The sequence below is a fragment of the Nymphaea colorata genome, chromosome 9 (assembly GCF_008831285.2).
Source record: "Nymphaea colorata isolate Beijing-Zhang1983 chromosome 9, ASM883128v2, whole genome shotgun sequence".
Taxonomy (NCBI): Eukaryota; Viridiplantae; Streptophyta; class Magnoliopsida; order Nymphaeales; family Nymphaeaceae; genus Nymphaea; species Nymphaea colorata.
This window is the reverse complement of record NC_045146.1, coordinates 11,194,772-11,214,963: the sequence shown is the minus strand read 5'-3', so window position 1 is coordinate 11,214,963 and position 20,192 is coordinate 11,194,772. Positions and strand designations below refer to the sequence as shown.

At 37.9% G+C, this 20,192-nt stretch overlaps 2 long non-coding RNA genes across 3 annotated transcripts in view; both read right to left on the bottom strand.

Moving 5' to 3' along the window:
- LOC116261320 (uncharacterized) overlaps positions 1-16,868 on the bottom strand; it is a 40,950-nt gene extending 24,082 nt beyond the window's left edge. The window contains exons 1-3 of one of the 2 annotated variants that reach the window (XR_007574195.1): positions 16,756-16,868; positions 15,369-15,476; positions 15,214-15,278 (exon numbers count right to left, since the gene is read on the bottom strand). This is a non-coding gene — a long non-coding RNA (uncharacterized LOC116261320). The remainder of the gene's footprint in view (positions 1-15,213; positions 15,279-15,368; positions 15,477-16,755) is intronic. The other variant, XR_007574196.1, reaches the window with a different exon arrangement.
- Positions 9,925-12,195, bottom strand: LOC116261433 (uncharacterized). Its single transcript, XR_007574198.1, has 4 exons — positions 12,064-12,195; positions 11,670-11,932; positions 11,492-11,587; positions 9,925-10,176 (listed from the first exon to the last, which is right to left on the bottom strand). It is a non-coding gene; the product is annotated as an uncharacterized LOC116261433 (long non-coding RNA).
- Positions 16,869-20,192: the final 3,324 nt, after the last annotated feature.

Genomic DNA, 20,192 nt, shown 5'->3' with positions numbered 1-20,192 from the left:
CATGACTTCGAAATTCCAGTATGCATCTCAGTTTCTGGAAAATTCAACAATCACGTTCTGCTTGTGGCCGTTGGGTTTGACAGTAGGAAGTTGAGTCAATGTTAAGAGAAAGGGAAGAATTGCTGGAGAAACTGAATTTGGGGCTTCATAGTACCAGAGATTCCGAATTCCAGCCATCAAGTATGTTATTGGAGAGTAAGAAGATGATTGAGAAGCTGGAGAGGGAAATTCAGATGGCTAAAGCATCCAAGGATGGAGCCTTGAATCGATGGAGTCATTAACAAAGCTGCTTGAGGAAACAAAGATGTCTCTTGAAGAAACTAAGCTTCAAATATCTTCTCTATGGGAGATGATTCAAGCGATGGAGGCATCGGTCTGGCAAACAGCGATGATCTTGAAGACACTCATAGAAGTGTCAAGAAGGGCAAGATTGGTCTTCATGACATGGGTGAAACCATTGAATTACTCAAGTTGGAGTTATAAAATGCGCAAAAAGATCTTGCACTCGCACGAGATGGAGAGGAGTTGGCCATTTCAAACATGGAGGATCTTGCAGAAGAAGCAAGCTCGCGGTGTGATGAGATTCATTCGTGAGGAAAGCGGAAGAGAAGAGCAAGCAGGCTCTGGACGATCTAGCAATTGTAGTCAAAGAAGTCACGATGGAAGCTAATCAAGTGAAGGACGAACTTCCGTCAGCTCAAGCAGAATTGGAGAACTTAAAAGGCTGACGCAGAGCGGTACAAGAGAAACGCTAGCAGCACAGATGATGTTCTTCAGTTAGAATTAGAGAAAGCAAGCAAGGAAATTGAACGATTGAAAGAGACCGCTAAAAGAGCTATGTCAGATGCAGAGGATGTTGTTATACTTGGAATGAGAAGGAAATCGGGTTGATCAACTGCATTAAGACATCAAAAGAGGGGAATGTGATCAAGTAAGAGTTGAACAATGAATTAAGGATTTATCTAGGGAATCGGAATATGAGAGGGCATCGGTTGATGAACATAAAGTTGCACCTTAAGAAAGGCAAGATTGGTCTTCCTGCCTTCAATCATAAACAATGGCTACCAAAGGGAAGACCATTCGTATGAACTACATGCATCCCTTGCTCTCTATCTCTCTCTCACAAGAATCTAATGTCAACACAGCACCTACTGAAACTGAATGCAGGGGCCATGTGCTCGAAGCCAGTGGAGCTGCTGGTGATAGAGGAGGTGGATGTACCTCCCCTCAGCCATGGGAGGTCTAAGCCAAGATCATCAGCCCGCACCGACATCGCCTTCTCGACTCTCCCACTCACGATATTTTCCTACCCCTTCTCATCACTCTGATATTTTACCCTACTATGCACTTGTCATACACAGAAGTGCTAAGAAAAGGGGACGAAGAATGAAGAAATCAAATTCATCATCTTAATCCATCAAACTAGCGGTGAGCTGATCACCACTATAGATGGAAGACGGTGAGCAAAATCACCGGTATAGATTCCGTGGCACATGTATACCGGTGAACGTATCACCGCTATAGAATGTTATACCGGCGATTATTATCACCGGCGTAGGCATCTCTAGCGGTGCTTTTTTTCATCGCTAGAGAATTATACAGGTGACAATAATCACCGCTGGAATCATTCTATACCGGTGAACATGCCACCGGTTTAGCCAATAATACCGGCGACAACAATCACCGCTGAACGCAGCATCTAGCTCCCTCCCCACACCCTCAATCTATCCATTGGCATTTTTTGCAGCAGTGCTTGTCATAGAGTCTTGCACTACACTACTGTCCTTCTATGTCTATTTTCCACGAACTAATAAAATTTATAATATGTCGTTCAAACTCCCTGAGTTCTAAGTATCTTTGCCAATCCAAAAAACAAAAACAAACATGAGTATTTCGATATTTGCATGCCATTTGACTTATTTTTAATAATCTTGCTATATGTTTAATACATTTGAATTAGTTATTTCTTATTTATCATCTGAATTAGCAAGTTGAATTTTTCAATTTCTGGAAAGTTACGGAATTTAGTCACGGAATTTCAGAAGTCCATTTGATTTGGAAATTTAAATTAATATAAGTTAAAAAATCAAATTAATTTATGCAGTTAAATTTAACTATAATCAACGTTAGGATAAATCAAAACCGATACATCTCACAACCAGCTTCTTGAAACCGGTACACCTCACACAACTCCGTTCTTGAAACCGATACATCCCACAACTCTATTTTTGAAACCGATTAGATCCATTTCTAGACTACTCATTGTTTGTTAACATTTAAGTGGGGGTTGCTGGTTTCAAAGTTTTCGACTTTATCTGATTTACTTTTAATCTTTTAGTGACATCGTTTTTGTTTGAGTTTTGCAGAAAAATCAAAATCAAGAAGAGCTAACGATTCTGGATCTACACCAAATATTGCTGCTCAAATAGTTACCTTCTGGGGCATGCTCTGTACCATGACCAGCTTATGGTCACACGCGAGGATCTACATTTTTTGGTTTAGATCAAGACAAATAAATGATCAAAAATAGCAGACCTTGGAAATTAGAATGTAAATGAGTTCTATTTATACAAACTATGCATGCGCATGGTTTCACTTTTCACAACATGAGCAAATAGAAAATATGAATACTAACGTAGATTAGCATAGGCTGTCCATCAACAAGATTGGCTGGCACTCAATCCAATACACACACACACACATTTTTCAGTTTATCAAAAAGATTGGCTGTTCATCAATGCATGTAGAATAAAAGGAGCAGGGATCAGCTAAAATAGATCGTGCACCATTTTTCAGAAACAATATTTTGGAAATCAACACCTTAAGTTATTTCTCGAAAATGTCAGCCATGCCAATCTGATCACTCAGACAGAAAGGAAGGAGCAGAGAGAATGTATGGTACATTCCTCAATTTTTGTCAGTTACATTTGCTAAAATAAATAGGGGACCCCAAGACAGCAAACCATCCTACGGCGGCCCAGAAATTACAAACAGAACCACCTATACTTGAAAGCTAAACCAAAACAGATATGTACAATTATTTACACATAAAAAAGATCCAACACAAACTAGAAACAAGAAAAAAAAAAACAATTCTTTTTCCATTTTGATGAAGAATACGAATGAAAACAGTCTGTTCCTAAAGGCAATTTTAAGTTTTTCTTGTTCTTTTTCAAACAAATCAGTGATAATAAATCATAACTCTAATCCTACGATGAACAAAGGATAAAAAATTCAGCTAAATATGCTATAGATGAAGAATGAAAATGGCAAAACAAACTAAAATTAATGCAATTCTATAAATCAACACTTCTCTACAATGCATGCATGAAAGGTTCCTGCATAGAGAAGACAGCAATTCTACCTTGGTATTTGGGGAGAAGCTTGACAATTCATCTCCTTTGTTGAACAATCCGCCGCTGACAATCCATCTCTTAATGTAGGACGACTCTTGGCTAACGTGGGATGCCCAAAGAAGATGAGCATGTTCAAGTTAAGAAATTATGGACGTGAGAATAGGCTATTCAAGAGGACATGGGCTTCAAGGCTTCACCAAGATGAGATGTTGGAGGCATTCAAGAGTTCAAGACCTCACCTAACAAACCCAAGCCCGTATGTACCCCTAACCCACAAAGCAAGAAAAAAACAAGCAAACAAACAAAAGAAAAGGCTCATTGGAGAATATATAAAAGCTGGCATAAATCAGAAATATCAAAAAAAAAAAAATCTTTACCATCAACTGCTTTGCCAACATCCCTAGAAGATAAACCAAATACTTCTATCCAAGTCTTTGAGAACAGTGCACATGCTAATATCATAAAAGCAATAAAGAAAAGAGCACGGAATGGATTGGCTGCCATATCTGCCAGGCTGCAAGGCTGCAATACATCTTCAAGTTATCAGATTTGTAGACAAATTATGTAATGAGAAGAGGAGAAAAAGCATAATATTGCTTGGAAAAAAATAGGTAAAACAGCACCAAGATACATCATTTAAATGCAAGGAAATGAATAAGAAAAATAATCACCTCGATGGTGCTGTAAGTAGTAAGAAATACCACCAAGAGGAATAAACTGGCCACCTACATATTCAGATACCTTCCGTATTCCTGGAAATTTCAACGGTACCTCCAGCAAAGCAACTGCAACAGGAACAATACACAGGAAGAAATGATAAAATGCTCCTAATCCATTTCTTCACAACCTCTTGGTTGAGCTTCATTGCCAGCAATTTTCCTCAGTAGTATGAAAATACAGTGCAAACAGAAATGTCGGACACATCCATATGTCATACAAGATACATGATTAATGGCCCAGGTTGGCTTCCAGATGAATCTTCAACTTAAAAAATGTCCTTTTTCATGCACTCGTACATTGAAGCAGATGCTCCTAATCCCCTTCTTCACAACTTTTCATGTTTGGTTGAGCTTCCTTAGCTAGAAACTTTCCTCAATATAAAAATGAAAAAACAACTATAAAATTTGACAAAACACTCAGAAAAAGTAGAATTGAAAATCTCTTTGATAGAAAGAATTAGGTGAATCTTCAACTTAAAAAATGTCCTTTCTCATGCACTCGTACATTGATCGAAAGAAATGATAAAATGCTCCCAATCCCTTTCTTCACAACCTTTTATGTTTGGTTGAGCTTCACTAGCTAGAAATTTTCCTCAATATAAAAATAAAATAAAAACTATAAAATTTGACAAAACACTCAGAAAAAGTAGCATTGAAAATCTCTTTAATAGATAGAATTAAAAAAGTGAGAATTGATTTTGTTTTTCAGAATTTTGGTTCGTGAGAATCAAAAACAGGGAATAGCTTAAAAATCTATCAAAAATGAAACGAAGTTCAAAAACTCCCAAAATTTTGCGGGCTAACTTTCACACATCACCAAGAATGAAATCCAAATTCAATTTTATCGCACAAGGCATACATCGATACGTCCCACCACTAGAATTAGAAAAAAAAAGGTAAGCTTGAACAGAGAGACCACATCTAGGCTCTATATATAGGCATACAACTTGCAATACAACTAGTGCTTTCAAGTGTTTGAGGACAGAGCTAGGCAAACACCTTGGCAACAAGGAAAGCTAAGCACGAACAGAGAAAACAAAAGAAAGAGATGATTGTGATGGTGCAGATGCACGTACCTTGAAGGCCTCATCTGCGCACCATAAAGCAATGTTTGAAGACAGAGCTAGGCATACACCACGGCAGCAGGGAGAATATAAAGCATTTTGCCAACTAGAGCACTATTACGTGATCTTTTACGTGTATGTGTGAATTGTAAAACACACAAATATTGTCTACCAAGAAGAACAGAACAAAATGAGATTATGATCTTCCAAAACAATATTGAAAAGAGGACTAGGCTTCCACCCTTGGATGGACCCTTTAGGAGGTGTAAAACCATTTTCAGGGTTTTCTTGAAATGTTTATATATTCTAGATTTACCAAGATGCCATGTCGTAATATTTATTTTTCATTGTCAATCGAGGGAAGCCCATAAGTGCCTAGCAATTAACGTTGCCTCAATATTAAACAAGTGGAAATGCACACTAGCAATTAACGTTGCCTCAATATTTTTTACGTTTTCCGGTTAGTTTTTTCATTTATCTTTTTTTTTTTAGACCTCATCTTTTTGAAAAAAAAATGTCAAACTCTTTTCAAGATTTCCTCGTGGTTTTCAGTTTTGTCAAAAAATACCCCAGAAAAAACCTCACCTGTTAACGATCTTTCTATTCTGGCTATGGATGGTGAACTAGTGACGTATCCCATCTACCTTACCAAGTTTGAATCAGATGCACTTCATTCGTAGGCCAAGCGCAAGCACTCCTTTAACATGCAGTGCTATTTCGGCAATACTGAAGCCCGAGACCTTAATTGTTTACAACATCTGCATGGCTCACCAAATGCAGACAGTTTGGAGAAATCTGCATGGCTCACCAAATGTAGACAGCTTGGAGAAACAACTGAGTGAATTCAAACTTACGTTTGTTTACATCGTTCCCTTTCGCTCAATGCATGTAGCAAAAATAGATCGTGCACCATTTTTCAGAAACAATATTTCAGAAATCAACACCTTAGGTTATTCCTCGAAAATGTCAGCCATGCCAATCTCATCACTCAGACAGAAAGAAAGGAGCAGGTATAATGTATAGTACATTCCTCAATTTTTGTGCAGTTACATTTGCTAAAATAAATAGGGGACCCCAAGACAGCAAACCATCCTACGCCACCCAGAAACTAGAAACAGAATGTACAATTCTTTACACATAAAAAAGAACAATTTTTTTTCCTTTTTTATGAAGAATAGGAATGAAAACAGCCAGTTCCTAAAGGCAATTTTAAGTCTTTTTTGTTCTTTTTCAAACAAATTAGTAATAATTAATCATAACTCTAATCCTAAGATGATGAAATGATCAAAAGTTCAGCTAAATATGCTATACATGAAGCATGAAAATAGCAAAACAAATCAAAATTAATACAACGCAATAAATCAACGCTTCTCTACAATGCATGCATGAAAGGATCCTACATAGAGCAATTCTACGTTGGTATTTGGGGAGAAGCTTGACAATTGATCTCCTTTGTTGAACAATGCGCAGCCACAATCCATCTCTTAATGTAGGACGACTCTTGGCTCACGTGGGATGCAGAAAGAAGATGAGCATGTTCAAGTTAAGAAATTAAGAGGCTATTCAAGAGGACATGGCCTTCAAGGCTTCAACACCAAGATGAGATGTTGGAAGCTCTGGAGAAATGAATGTGAGACAAGATTTCTCCAAACGTAAAAGGCCAACTCTCTGCGACAACAGATGAGAAGTCGAGATGTCTAGGAAAAAAGAAGGACCGCATCAGATTCACAAGTGAGCAGAACTTGTTTTCAACCGCATCAGGTGAATCTTCAACTTAAAAAATGTCCTTTTTCATGCACTCGTACATTGATAGAAAGAAATGATAAAAAATCCCTTTCTTCACAACCTTTTATGTTTGGTTGAGCTTCACTAGCTAGAAATTTTCCTCAATATAAAAATAAAATAAAAACTATAAAATTTGACAAAACAGATGATTGTGATGGTGCAGATGCACGTACCTTGAAGGTCTCATCTAGGCACCGTAAAGCAGTGTTTGAAGACAGAGTAAGGCATACACTTTGGCAGCAGGGAGAATATAAAGCATTTTGCCAACTAGAGCACTATTACGTGATCTTTTATGTGTATGTGTGAATTGTAAAACACAAATATTGTCTACCAAGAAAAACAGAACAAAATGAGATTTATGATCATCCAAAACAATATTGGAAAGAGGACTAGGTTTCCACCCTTGATGGACCCTTTAAAGAAAAGAAAAACAATTGAATATGACAACAGAACAATACTCACCTGAAGAGGGAAATCAATACCATGGAGAAAAAGAGAGAGAGGGTGGGGGGCCCAAATTTGGGAAGTTTTTTGGCGGTTAACCTGTTACTTTAACCATGTAGACCCTTCACAAACAAAAAATGGAGAAAACCCCATTATACAAACACAGCCAAGCATGGCCTAAAGTTAATCCCAAACTAAACCAAACTCCACTAATTCAGTCTGCCATAAGAGAAGTTAAGAAGAGGAAGGTAAGTCACAAAAAAAAAAAAAAGGCTCTTAACTGCACCTCCTAAACTGAGAAGGTGTCCTGCCAAACTAATTAGCCATCTCTCTTCCATTCCCCTCAAACCTGCAAAGAAAGCATTTTTGGTTGAAGTACAAACACATGGTTGCTTCTCATCAAGGACCTCTTCAAGCATCAGGGTGTTGTCATTGATTTAAATGAAGGTTATGATTTAATACTCTAACAAAGAGTCTTAGGTTTGATCCATTGGTGAAGTAAGACAGCAAGGATTAATTGTGGGAAAAATAGTTTGATGTAACAATAAAACTAGGTGGATGAATTTTGTTTGAAAATTTGCTTTTTCATGAGCAAAAGGTGAGCAATATATCAATCTGACCACAACTTTATTTGCCAGAATCTCTAAGAATTTCAACTTGAGCTTTGTGAGTGCAACTGTTCGTGGGCAGGAGATATTGGAATTCGTAACTACTTAGTGCAAGATTTATCAATCCAATATGAAGACCGCCCATATGCATCTGTTTTGCCACTAGGGGCGGTTGAAAATTGCTTAAGAATCCCCTTTTGCTAGGTGATCAATCCCTGAAAAGGCAGGTGAAAATTTATTGCAACTTGGCTGCTTACAACTGAATCCATCATTTTTGGGAGCTTCATTCTCCAAAATCTCCGAACCTACAAATGCAACATCAGGATTCCATGACTAAATTGGAAAGAAGAAGCTGCAATTGCAGATGATATGTGCGTCCCAAGGCTCAAAGATAGCCCTTGCCCTTGCACAACAGTTACATCTCCCTTGTCCACTTTGCAAGATTTGCAACTGTGTCCCCATACCCACCTCACGGCTCAGTGCTGAGATTCAAAGTGTCACAGGCCAAATCATTACCACCATTTATTTGTTCTCAGATGCCCAACATATTAGTAACTGCTGGTCGCATAAACAATTCCTTCCTACCATCCCTCCACGTATTCAAAATGCTTTCCTCAAGGCGAGGTGCAAGATCTGGCAGGTTTGTTTGTATATGTACTGGCAGTTGAATAGTTAATATACATCATGTGCCCAGGAAGTGCCAACCTAGGAAGCGATTCTGACTACCATCCTTCAAATACAAGGTAGGCGTAACATCACTTTGAATACTAGAACCAGAGAAATATGTAGCCATGACCATCTTCTCTAATTTAACTGTGGAAGGTTCAATATCAGCTAAGCGTGAAAGAGTACACCTAGAATCGAAGGATAGGATGGAAAGGGAACCCATTCAAATAAGTGTTTTCAGCAACCACATGATGAACATTTTCTTTTCAGATTGGCAACAAACTCAGGCAGTATAATTCCCTTGCTTTAAAAAAAAAAATCTATCCGGAATGTTCACATTTCCTGCTTCCTCCAACTTAATTCCTATTCTTAGCATCATGGAATCACTTTGTGATCATGATGCTTCACACCAGGACATGAGGCATAGTGTGTGTCACTCGCCCTTGTGATATTTGTCCATCCTTTCGCCGCTCACCAATTGGGCCATAAATCCATTGAGGAATATTAGACTGTATGAATTTGGATAGCATCTCTTAGTGATGATGACTATTATGTACGATTTCCTCCTGATTTTCAGTTTTGTCAAAAAATACCCCAGAAAAAACCTCACCATTTAAAACCAGTTAACGATCTTTCTGGCTTGGATGGGGAACTAAGTGACATATCCCATCTACCTTACCAAGTTTGAATCAGATGCACTTCATGTCGTAGGCCAAGCACTTCAAACTTATGTTTGTTGTTTACGCATCTTTCCCTTTTGCACAATGCATGTAGAGTAAAAGGAGCAGGGATCAGCTAAAATATTTTGGAAATCAACACCTTAAGTTACTTCTCGAAAATGTCAGCCATGCCAATCTGATCACTCAGACAGAAAGGAAGGAGCAGCGAGAATGTATAGTAATACTAGAAAGCTAAACCAAAACAGATATGTACAGTTCTTTACACATAGAAAAGATCCAACACAAACTAGAAACAAGAAAAAAAAAATAATTCTTTTTCCTTTTTAATGAAGAATACGAATGAAAACAGACTGTTCCTAAAGGCAATTTTAAGTTGTTTTTGTTCTTTTCCAAACAAATCAGTGATAATAAATCATAACTCTAATCCTACGATGAACAAAGGATCAAAATTTCAGCTAAATATGCTCTACATGAAGCATGAAAATCGTAAAACAAATTAAAATTAATGCAATGCTATAAATCAACTCTACAATGCATGCATGAAAGGTTCCTACATAGAGAAAACAGCAATTCTACCTTGGTATTTGGGGAGAAGCTTGACAATTCATCTCCTTTGTTGAACAATCCACAGCGCACAATCCATCTCTTAATGTAGGACGACTCTTGGCTCACGTGGGATGCCCAAAGAAGATGAGCACGTTCAAGTTAACAAATTAAGGACGTGAGAATAGGCTATTCAAGAGGACATGGGCTTCAAGGCTTCATCACCAAGATGAAACGTTGGAAGCTCTGTTTCTTCACAACCTCTTGGTTGAGCTTCATTGGCCAGCAATTTTCCTCAGTATGAAAATACACTGCATACAAAAACGTTGGACACATCCATATGTCATACAAGATACGTGATTAATGGCTCATGTTGGCTTCCATTAATGGCTCATGTTGGCTTCCAGATGAATCTTCAACTTAAAAAATGTCCTTTTTCGTGCACTCGTACATTGAAGCACAGAAAGAAATGATAAAATGCTCCTAATCCCTTTCTTCACAACTTTGGTTGAGCTTTACTAGCTAGAAATTTTCCTCAATATAAGAATAAAATCAAAACTATAAAATTTGACAAAACACTCAGAAAAAGTAGAATTGAAAATCTCTTAAATAGATACAATTAATAAAGTGAGAATTGATTTTGGTTTTCAGAAATTTTGGTACGTGAGAATCAAAAACAGGGAATAGCTTAAAAATCTATCAAAAATGACTGGAAGCTCAAAAAATCCTGAAATTTTGTGGGCTTTCTTTGTGAAAAACTGAACATATGTCTAACAAATTATGAACACTCCAAATTATTACAAAATCAAATCTTTGGAAAAGTGATATTCTTAACAGAGGCAACTCATTCAATAAGATTCAAAACTAACGGAAGAATGTATAAGTAAAAGTAACAACAAAATATTCAGGCACATTTAAATTCTACAAAATCAAAGGATCAGATGAAAGCCAAATTTGTCAAAAGTCAAAACATAAGGACGTTAGGAACTTGGAACAATAGAGGTCCACAAAAATTAGAACTATACAATAATCAAATACTGATGTCCATTCAGAACCAAGCATGCCCAAAACACCACAAGCTCAAAAAAAAAAAAATCAAATGGATGGAAAACAAGGCACCTAGATAATTAAGTGCCTTGAAGAAGGTTCCAGGAAAACAGAACATGCAGAGAAGTACACAAAGTCTGAGTTGATGTATGGTAAGGTCATGCATTAAATATGAAATTCACATTATAGAAACAGTCTAAACACGATACCAAGAAATAATGAGGTCAGCAAATTAGATACAGTAACAGATCATTGCAAACCCTTGCAAATGTTGAGCAGATACCATGTTACTATCAAATCAGATAAAACCAACATCCATGATGCTTACAGATGGAAAACAACCAACAACAATGCCAAGAACTGTGTAGCCAACAGATGGAAAATACTCCAAAGACAGATACAGGGTCAGGTTATGCAGTAACAATAATTACAAGAATACAGGCATACACCTTGCAACACAACTAGTGCTTTCATGTGTTTGAGGACAGAGCTAGGCATACACCTTGACAACACGGAAAGCTAAGCACGAACAGAGAAAACAAAAGAAAGAGATGATTGTGATGGTGCAGATGCACGTACCTTGAAGGCCTCATCTGAGCACTATAAAGCAGTGTTTGAAGACAGAGCTAGGCATACACCTTGGCAGCAGGGAGAATATAAAGCATTTATGTGTACCTGTGAATTGTAAAACACACAAATATTGTCTACCAAGAAGAACGGAACAAAATGAGATTTATGATCATCCAAAACACATCACCTTCAGCTCACCGTCTTGGTGCCCCCATATGTTTCTTTTTCTTTTCTTTTCTTTTTTTATAAGCACCTTTGAGGTTTGCTTCGAGGAAAATCATTCCATCACCTTCAGCTCAATGGAGAGAAATTTGCCCCCTCCCACTCTTGGTGCTCCCTTTTCTTTCTTCTTTTTCATTTTCGCACTTTGGAGGTTGGTCGGAAGGAATCCCTCTTTTTTCTCCAATCAACATCTCCCCCATGGTAAGTGTTAGGCCAGCAAACTTTGCTCTGTCGACAAGTGTACATGAAGATTAATTCAAAAACTACCTTAAAGGCCTAGTTGCTGTTGCATGTACATACAACAGAAGTAACTGCTGTAACTTTTGCACCTTTGACGGCTAAGTTGTTTCATGGCATACCTCTCGGCCTTACTCCAATCTCTTGGTCATAAGCTGCAACTCAATTCTATGTCTGGACTCGAGCTTCCAGCAAGTGTTTAACCCATTGGAAATGCCGATATCAAACAGTTTCGGTTGCCAGCAACATATGCTTTAAACCACAACAAACATAAAAAGAAAAGGCATTATTTCGTGTTCAGTACATCAACAACACATTGCTAAGGATAACTTCAACCAACTCAACAACCTCCTTTGGTAGTATTAAGTATTTTGTTTTTTCTAGACAAGTCATTGAATGGTGAATGGCATCAGAGGCTCTTGGTTCGCCAACCACACAGGCATGGGCAGGCAACCAAGTTCAGAAAACCTTCTAGTTGAAGATCATGGGCCTTTCCTGCAGCAACAACATTTGGATAAGAACATCAAAAAATTCAAGACCAACAACAAATCCAAAAACAAGCTTTCGACGACATTCTAAAATAAGCCTTAGCTGTGTCATTTTCACGCCTAAAGAACTTACATTCTGATATAATTTTGGACCAACCTCAGCCCACCTTCTCCTCCAATGTAGGAAAAACATCTCGGTTATGGGAAGGGGAAGAACTAGATTAAAAGCAATAGCCTCAATCGACGAGGAGAAGGTTGAACAGCCAGCCTTAAATGAGTGACACAACATAAATAGCATCAATGAGAAAAGATTCAATAATATCATATTTTTTCCCCAATGCAGGATATTGTCTGATTTATGAATAAACAAACACATACTAGTCAAAATATTCATAACATGACACAAGAAGAAAGAAGAAAGAACTGAATAATGACCTGGCTCAAATCTATGAAGGACCCAACTGTCGAAGCAAAGGCATGGGTGGGTAGTTGGTGATGATGAAGAATAATTCCACCCCATTTTGCAAGACCATGTATTTCAATCCAAGACAAATATTAGATGAAAGCAACAACAAAACTCATGCAACTTCAAAGGATATAACTTTTTAAAAATGTCAGTTCAAAATTGACTGGTTCTTTTGAAAACGGATAGAGATCTTCCATGACAACATTAAGTATGGGTTATGTCATTGAAAAACAGGTTGAAGATATTTTAACGGGTTGAAGACACACAGTTAAGATGGAATAATGGGTCAGGTTCCAAATGATCTGCCTCTCCTAAAACAGAGGAAAAGATGGACAATTTGTCACATTCAGCATAAGTGGACTAGGTTTGAGGAGTTTCATGACTTCATCTATTCCATGAACGAACTAGTGGTTTGTTAATGAAATGGCAAACACCTTTCAAGACCAAAGGGGATTGGTTAGTTCCTCTTATGCTAGAACCTCAAAACATAACAAGAGATGTCAAGTTTTTACTTTGAAATAGTTCAAAATTATGAATTTAACTCATAAGATTGAGTGCTCGTGTTGTGCAAATAATATGTCATTCATTTACCCATAGTACCATACAAGAATTAGGATTCATTTCACATCAATGTCGTCGAACCTCTAGAAGGGATATCTTTCAATTTCCAAAATGTGAACATAAAAGAATCATCCTCGACATCTTAGGTAATCAAAAAGAGGAGCAGATATTGACCCAAAATCGCACATCCATGAAAGATTGTCACATTCAATTCCTGCGAGTTCAGCCTTCATGTCTTTCATCTCTTGGCAGACACTTTTTTTTTTTCTTTCTTTCTTTGGCATTCAGCTTTTTGCCTTTTTGATTTTTTTTCCTTTGATGTTTTTTTTTCAGGCCGACCTTCACCTTGAGGGAATACTCACCACCTCAAAGGCTACTACGAAGCTCCACCGCTTTGGTGGTTATGTGTAGCTTTGTCACATGTCCAACCCGCTTCATCTTACGAGTTTTCAACGAGCCAAAGGCTCATAAGTCATTATCTTCGCGAAATAGACATAAATAAGCTTTATGCCTATCCGGTACTCTTGATTACCAACTTAGAGGAACAACTACACAAGCCCCGAGCCAATCTCTCAACCCTCATTTTGCTACCTGCCAAGATCTTACAGAGCATTGTGGCTTCTCTCTCAGTATATCTCATGTTAAATCCTTGTAAATGTATGAACACCAGAGTCAATAGCATTTCCTAGTCTTGACTTTCTCAGCTTCATAGGAGTTTTCCTTGCTGTTCAAATCCAGGAATTTTCAGTTTTCCTCTTCCATAGATTGACAACAAAAGCTTGAAATTTTCTCCTACTCAGGAAGATACTAAGAGTAAAGCAAAGACATCATTTTGAGAGAAGACATTTTTAAAATGTTTTTAAACAAAATTAAAAAAAAAATCTTTTAAAATAGTTCTTGACATCAAATGGTATATCACCAGGAGGAATGAACTCTACTCCCTAAAAGAGGGGTAAATGCAAAACAAACTGGGTAGACTAGGTAGAAGAACGAACTTCACCAATTCTCCCATAAAAGTATGATATTCTACATAAAAGGGTGGTTTAAGGGTGGCGAGTTCTCATATCTGTATAAATGTTAGGTCATCAACTAATTGAAAGTTTTGCAAGAGGTTTAGGTTAAGCTCTTCTCTTTCCATGAAGGAAGCCCAGGATAAACCAGTCCTATGCAGCGGCTTTTGTAAAATCATTAGAGAAATGATAATGACAACTACGGGACTGGGCATTGTTAGACTTTGAATGTAGGGCTGTCTGCAGAAAGCAAAGTAAAAAAGTGTTCGGAAATAGAATAGAGGCAAACTTTTCGAGTTCTAACAGGTTCATAAATCTGGGTTAAAAAGACATGATATTGTAAAGAGATGGTACCAAAACTAAGGATTTTTTTACTCTACAGAAGTAGAGGAATTTAGAAAACCAAAATGCAGAATTTTTTGAACAACTTTTGTATTTGTTTTGTGTTTTTTTTATTCTGCCCAGTTTCTGTACAAAGTAGAACGGAATTCTCAAAAACAATGTTTCCTAATTAAACTATCAAAGAAAGTAAAAATCACAAAAAATTCAGAAAAGTATAATCACATGCAAGAAGATCAAAACACAAAATGCTTGCACCCAAGATGGAGACACAACACTCAAGCACACAGGGCAAGAATAGTACAAATAAAAGAAAATGTAAAGTACATTAGCAAAGAAATCAAACAATTGTCATTCTATAGAATTTATAGAAAACGAATTTCCTCTTTAAAGAACAAAGCAACTCACTTCTTGTAATGGACCATGAACCTTCATCATATTCCCCCAAAGGTTGCTGTGACAATTAATTGGGGCTGCACTAAGGGGGAACATTTTTTGACAACAGACAAGTGCAATCCACCAATGAAGAAGGAAAGGAAGAAGAAAAGGAAAAAAAAGCATACCAGACAACGACTGCTAAAGCCTAACTACAACAATGTGCTGCCTCATTGAGCCTTCCCTTTCCACGACAAATTTGACCAGCCATCAGCAAAATAGGTCACAAGTCATAACTGCAAATACAAGAAAAGCTGAATTATAGGAAATATCTAAATATGATCCTCAAATTCTTCCCTAATATCTTCAACATGGCTTGTAGACTCAAAATTGATGATGGTAACATCCCACTCCAAACTTCCGAAAAGATTATTCTTCCGACGTGAAGAACTCCAAACTTTGGAAAAGATAATTCTTTCGGTGCGAGGAGCTGTGTGTTAGTTCTCCTGTTGGGGTCACGTGTTTGATGGTTTAATGCTGTATAACTTTTGTACACTCATTGTATGTCTAGAGTGTAATTCTACCTCAGCTGTATTCGTATGTTTGTGTATAGCTTCAATTTTTGTTCAATAAAATGGTCAAGAAAGGCCCCTACTCCCTGCAGGTTTGCATCGCAAAAGTTTAAAGCAAGGCTTTGGCATGTCTCAACTGTTTTGGAAAGACAGCAAGTTTGCTCAGCAAGCTCAGTTTTTTAGCATGGTCAAAACTAACTGAAAATCAGAGGCAGTTCTATATACAATAGGGTTTTGGAACTCTATAAGTTTGCATGCTATGTTAATTCACAGAAATAAAACTTCCATTATGATGCAAATCACCTAAACGGAGGATTCTTATCAGAGTGTTTCTTGCGTTGTTTCTGGATACTTATTTTTGCCCTGTTTTGTGTCAATTGGATGATGTCTTTGATTCAAACAAAGAAACCAACAGTTGCAGAACACAAAACAATGCAAAGTAGAAGATATACATGTTTCAGTGATACATTAAGATTCTAAATTACAGTTGAAGAAGGCTGAAAAAGGATTCACAAGCTTTGACCAAAAAAGGGGGAGGAAGTCATAGACGCTATACACAAGACCCTCGAACCCTCAAGCTTCACACAACACACACACACACACAAAGAAAGAGAGAGAGAAAGAGACTTAGATATTGTTCGGGAACGGTAAAATTTTTATTATTTGCAAATACAATTTGAACCAAAAGCCAATAATGTCATTAATGCTAGGCAATGGACAGGCCCAAATATAACTAAACAGATAAAAGTATTTAGCAACCAACAAAGAAGAACAACAACGCGTGAAAGTCCGATATTCATATAACATTCATGCCGTAAGCAGGTCCTTTTGCAAACTTATGATCCAATTAAACACGTTTTCAAACATAAGTAGATCTAAAACAACCCTCCCTATGTCGAAGGGCGAAGAAGACGACTAGGGCTGCGATTTGGGGAAACGCAGACAGGAAACACAGGCTGTTTGGAAATAAAACGCAATAGAAAGAGGCAAGCCTGCGCCTTACCTCGACACAGATGCGGAAGAGGAGTTGATGCAGACGTGCGATACGAGAATGAGCAGCTGCACGCGGAGCGGAGAGCTTCTGCAAGAGGAAGACGAGCCTTCTCAAGGACAAAAAACAGAAATTATGCTCTAACGGGCAGAAAGTTTGTCCGTGCTCTTGGATTTTAGGAAGAAGGAAAGAGGCGGGTAGGGCTCGATGAACCTCCCTCTCACCAAACTTTCAAAATCGACCTAAATACTATGTATCGTTTCAAAAACACACTTTAGTTTTAAATTTCACAACCTTTTTTAAAACTTACGGGCGTAACAGGGAGACTCGCCATCGAGGACGGGGGTGTTGGGGCAAAACTATAAATATTTTTTATAGATCCAATCCAAATGCAAATGGATATTTATTTATACTTAATCCGAGGATATTTATGTATATATGAATCCAAATTTAGATCCGAATCAGCTATTATTTCTTAAATCGACATTTGATTTGATTTCTTAGTTAGGTATTAATTTTTTTTTTGGTACTTCAATTTTTTCAAAATGGTCCGATCAAATCAAATATATTGACATCCCTATGATTAATTTTTGAGTGAAGTTGATAGACACAAGGCCAAACCTTGGTTCCTGTTTTTATGGACTGTTCTCCCAAAGTTCTTCTTGCAGAGAAAACCTTTTTTTTACCTTTTTTTGGTCCGTCCACCCAAACATAAAAACTATGTTTTTAAAACTCATTAAAAAAATCATTTTTACAAGACCAAGTTTTCTAAAAAATCATTTTGTCAATGAATTGTCCAGACGCTCCCTAAAGCTTTTAGGTTTCAGGGTCTTGTTTTTCAAATTGGAGCTTGGTCGATTATAATTTACAAAAATTACTGAATAAATTAATTTACTGAGGCTTGTATCCGATTGATATTATTTGTTCTCAGAATCATTAAAGTATGCTACTGATCATCTATGCAAATGACACTATCTATGACTCAAAAGACACGCACATAGATGTCCTCTTTCGTTCTTTTAAAGGTCGAACAGGATGGACCTGGTCTTAAACTTTTAAAGACGGTTGCTTCAAGTTTCTGCTGGCTTGAGAATATTTGCTCAAAGAGTCCGAACTTCCTTTCATATGTTGAGAGAGAGGGGGAGAAGAAAGGTAGACCGGATAGTTGGATTGCTCTGTTGGCAACTAAGACGGAAAAGTAAAGGGGTTTTGGTAAAGAAACAATACAAAGGCCAGCATCATTATGCCATCCTGCCTCTGGCCAGCTCCTCTCTCTCTCTCTCTATCTCTCTCGCTGATGTTCTTCCTCTCAACCGTAGTCAAAATTTCCAAGCATCATGACTTCGAAATTCCAGTATGCATCTCAGTTCCTGGAAAATTCAACAATCACGTTCTGCTTGTGGCCGTTGGGTTTGACAGTAGGAAGTTGAGTCAATGTTAAGAGAAAGGGAAGAATTGCTGGAGAAACTGAATTTGGGGCTTCATAGTACCAGAGATTCCGAATTCCAGCCATCAAGTATGTTATTGGAGAGTAAGAAGATGATTGAGAAGCTGGAGAGGGAAATTCAGATGGCTAAAGCATCCAAGGATGGAGCCTTTGAATCGATGGAGTCATTAACAAAGCTGCTTGAGGAACAAAGATGTCTCTTGAAAACTAAGCTTCAAATATCTTCTCTATGGGAGATGATTCAAGCGATGGAGGCATCGGTCTGGCAAACAGCGATGATCTTGAAGACACTCATAGAAGTGTCAAGAAGGGCAAGATTGGTCTTCATGACATGGGTGAAACCATTGAATTACTCAAGTTGGAGTTATAAAATGCGCAAAAAGATCTTGCACTCGCACGAGATGGAGAGGAGTGGCCATTTCAAACATGGAGGATCTTGCAGAGAAGCAAGCTCGCGGGTGTGATGAGATTCATTCGTGAGGAAAGCGGAAGAGAAGAGCAAGCAGGCTCTGGACGATCTAGCAATTGTAGTCAAAGAAGTCACGATGGAAGCTAATCAAGTGAAGGACGAACTTCCGTCAGCTCAAGCAGAATTGGAGAACTTAAAAGGCTGACGCAGAGCGGTACAAGAGAAACGCTAGCAGCACAGATGATGTTCTTCAGTTAGAATTAGAGAAAGCAAGCAAGGAAATTGAACGATTGAAAGAGACCGCTAAAAGAGCTATGTCAGATGCAGAGGATGTTGTATACTTGGAATGAGAAGGAAATCGGGTTGATCAACTGCATTAAGACATCAAAAGAGGGGAATGTGATCAAGTAAGAGTTGAACAATGAATTAAGGATTTATCTAGGGAATCGGAATATGAGAGGGCATCGGTTGATGAACATAAGTTGCACCTTAAGAAAGGCAAGATTGGTCTTCCTGCCTTCAATCATAAACAATGGCTACCAAAGGGAAGACCATTCGTATGAACTACATGCATCCCTTGCTCTCTATCTCTCTCTCACAAGAATCTAATGTCAACACAGCACCTACTGAAACTGAATGCAGGGGCCATGTGCTCGAAGCCAGTGGAGCTGCTGGTGATAGAGGAGGTGGATGTACCTCCCCTCAGCCATGGGAGGTCTAAGCCAAGATCATCAGCCCGCACCGACATCGCCTTCTCGACTCTCCCACTCACGATATTTTCCTACCCCTTCTCATCACTCTGATATTTTACCCTACTATGCACTTGTCATACACAGAAGTGCTAAGAAAAAGGGGACGAAGAATGAAGAAATCAAATTCATCATCTTAATCCATCAAACTAGCGGTGAGCTGATCACCACTATAGATGGGAAGACGGTGAGCAAATCACCGGTATAGATTCCGTGGCACATGTATACCGGTGAACGTATCACCGCTATAGAATGTTATACCGGCGATTATTATCACCGGCGTAGGCATCTCTAGCGGTGCTTTTTTTCATCGCTAGAGAATTATACAGGTGACAATAATCACCGCTGGAATCATTCTATACCGGTGAACGCGCCACCGGTTTAGCCAATAATACCGGCGACGACAATCACCGCTGAACGCAGCATCTAGCTCCCTCTCCACACCCTCAATCTATCCATTGGCATTTTTTGCAGCAGTGCTTGTCATAGAGTCTTGCACTACACTACTGTCCTTCTATGTCTATTTTCCACGAACTAATAAAATTTATAATATGTCGTTCAAACTCCCTGAGTTCTAAGTATCTTTGCCAATCCAAAAACAAAAACAAACATGAGTATTTCGATATTTGCATGCCATTTGACTTATTTTTAATAATCTTGCTATATGTTTAATACATTTGAATTAGTTATTTCTTATTTATCATCTGAATTAGCAAGTTGAATTTTTCAATTTCTGGAAAGTTACGGAATTTAGTCACGGAATTTCAGAAGTCCATTTGATTTGGAAATTTAAATTAATATAAGTTAAAAAATCAAATTAATTTATGCAGTTAATTTAACTATA